The sequence below is a fragment of the Colobus angolensis genome, unplaced genomic scaffold (assembly GCF_000951035.1).
Source record: "Colobus angolensis palliatus isolate OR3802 unplaced genomic scaffold, Cang.pa_1.0 Scaffold379, whole genome shotgun sequence".
Lineage (NCBI taxonomy): Eukaryota > Metazoa > Chordata > Mammalia > Primates > Cercopithecidae > Colobus > Colobus angolensis.
In genome coordinates this window covers 869173-872336 of record NW_012117143.1, presented here as the reverse complement: position 1 = coordinate 872336, position 3164 = coordinate 869173, and positions in this window count along the sequence as shown.

Here is a 3164-nt window from a genome sequence, read left to right as displayed (position 1 = left end):
TAATTTAATTCAAGCCTCCACTCTCCAACCATCTCTTATCGTTCCAAGGTCATTCCATAGAGTAACTAAACTTCAACAATTCTCCAACCTAATCAAAAACACCAATTCAGTCGCTCTACCATCTTTCCACCGTTCTTCACTCCTCTCGTAACTTTACTTCTTACCACTTCTGAAATTATAAGGCCTGCTTTGCTTCTACCACCACCAACTCTGCTCGTAGCTCCTCATTATGCTTGCCTGGTCAAATCTCAGTCCTGGTTACTGCCAAAACTGCCTACTCAGTGCCTGCACATGAGCAACTGATTATGGCTGGAGAAAATTGCATAACCAAGTGGCTAGCCTCACTCTAAATTCATGACCACTTATTCGGTGGGGCTCTAGGTAATGCCTGGAAACTTTACCATGTTCTTTAGTCAGTTCATTCTCCCTCACTCAAACTCTGATTTCACCTCCCTTCCTCTCTCTTCTTTTCTCATTACTTCCCATTAAGGACTACACTACCTAGAGTAGGCTAAACTACTATAACAAATAGACTGCAAAATGTTACGGCTCCAACTCAATAGAAATATATCTTGCTCACATAATTGGGTGTCCAGGTCAGTGGGTAGCTCTCCTTCATCCAGGCACCTTCTTTCTTGTGGCTCTGCCAACTCCAGAGGCTTGTGGTCATCTGCATAATTGAAGCAGAGTCACCGTGTCCACGGTCCAGCTGGCAGAAAGGAAAATGCATGAAAGAGGCACGAGTACTCTCAAAGTAAATGCCTTGGCCTGACAGTGGCAGACATAACATCTGCTCACGTCCTATAACTTAATACTTGACCATATGCAACTGGAAGAGAGGCTGAGAAAAGCAGTCTGTGTTTTCAGGGAGAAGGGGAGACTAAATTGTGATGGACAATTAGCAGTCTGCCAAAATGATCTTGTTCCTCATTTTGCTGAGAAAATAAAAGCAACTGGAAGGGAAACTACTTTCTCCCACTGTCAAATCTATCTACGTATCTCGGTATGTCCCATATATGTGGGAACTGAGGAAGATGGGATCCCTAGACCAACCTCGACCAGAAAGGGGATCTTTCTTTCCAGGCTTTCAATGAGAACAATGTGGTCTTAAAGACCCTACTACCTAATCACAAAATGCAAACACACCTTCTTTCCTTGTGCTTTTCAACCTCTGTGGTTTTGGATATTGTTGATCAACACTCCTTTCAGTTCTGCTTTTGCGAAACTCCAATTTACCTTGCTGATGATTCTGCATTACCCTATTCTCCTCCCACTTTCTGTTCTACACCCTTTCTTTGCTGGCTTCGCTCACCTAGATCAGAGCTTCTCAAACTTTTTGATGTGGCACTTCGGGTTCTCGTTACGTTGAAGACGCTGGTTCAGCAGGTCTGGGGTGGGGCCTGAGATTCTCAGTTTCCAACTAATGTCCTCGTGTCAGTGCTGCTGGGCCACTGGCCACATTTTGAGGAGTGAGACTCGAAAGAGGGTGTTTTCCAAGATTCTGACCTTTGTTTTCCTCTTTTGTCTCACAGCAATATCACTGCTAGGCTGATTATTAATGAGTCTATTTTCTAGTTCGGTCCTCTTTCTCATACTACAAAACCTTTATTTCTAACATATGAGTGTCCATGTCTCTCTGGCTGTCTTGACAACTGTTTGAATTCTTAAAATGTCCAAATCTAAACTGATCTTCTCTCAAGAAGTAGCTCCTCCTTTCCTTTGTTTGTAATCGTCTCTTTTCAATCTTGCAATTATCTACAAACTCAAAACCTCCACTTGCTTTGATTTCTCTCTTCCTACTCACAATTAATCAATCCGTTGCCAAATTCTATAGATTTTGCATGCACATCATCTCTCAACCATGCTCTTTTAAATTCCCCTGGCTGTCCCTTTAGGTCAGACTCATTATTACCTTTTACCTGGCCTACAGTAGAACTGTCAGTTTTTCCACTTCTAATTTCTGCTTCCCCTCACAGATAAATCAATAGCGCAAAGAAAAAACCTCCTTTTCTTCCCCCAAACTTCTGAACCACGAAAACTCAAAATGCTGAATTAAATACAAATGCATCCATTTGGCATCTTAGGCCCCATACTCCTTTGTCTCTGCCACTTCTCAACATACCCTGGAGTCTTTCCTCTTTCCCCAACACAACTTTCACTGATTCACCTTCATATATATTCTCATGCTATCCCTTCTTGCTGTAAAACTCTCCCTGTCTCCTTCAAGGTCAATCCCAAATGCCTACTCCTTCATGCTGCCTTTCTTTCCTTATCCCCAAGACAGATACACACGGTTCTTTGATTCCTGGCAGTACTCTGCCACTTTTCACATGGAACCTATCATCGTTTGTCTTTTATTGTCTATTTTCTTTGTTTTATTCCTTAGTTATTTGAAGGCAAAGGTATCTTCAACTCCCCTCTGTAACTCTGCAGCATCTTACCTGTGGGGCGTCTAATACTAGTTGAATCAGGGGGATTTATGGAGATATTGTGATGCGCTGGTAAGCTCACAGAATTGGAAGTCAGTACGGCTGGGTGCCGGCTCTCCGGTTTATTAGCTGTGAGGCTTTGGGTAAGTCACTTAACTTCGCCTGTAAAGTTAGACCACTAATACCTGATAGAGATAACGTTATAGCGCCCTGCAACTCTACAGGGAACGGAGAAATGTTAGTTATTTTCCTTACAGAGATCTGATGCAGTCTTGCTACTGGAATCTTGACTTGCAGGACCATCCCTACTTCACTGCCTGGAGGTCGAACCCCAAGTTGCAGGGAACCCGGGCTACCAAGGTCCCACCGCCCTTTCCACTCCAGGGCCCTCTAACTGCTCTCCGAGACGCAGGTGATCCTGCCTTGCTGCGGGGGAGTGGCCTGGAGTCTCATTCCCTCGGGAGGCCTCCCACCTTCCACCCGCTCGAGGAGAGCCGTTCTCTTCCCTGTGACCCCGAAGACCGTGGCGCCGCCGCCTACGTGAGGCGTTTGGACCCTGCCCGGCCCCCGTAGCTCCCCTTCTCCAGCAGGTGGTTCTGGTCGTCTCCCCCAACTCTGGCGCGCACGTCACCGGCGAACCTCTAACCAGCGCCAGCGCCGCCACCAACCGCGAAAATAAACAAACCCCCGCGCACGGCAGACGCGCCAGGCCCCGCCCCCGCCCCCGCCCCGAGG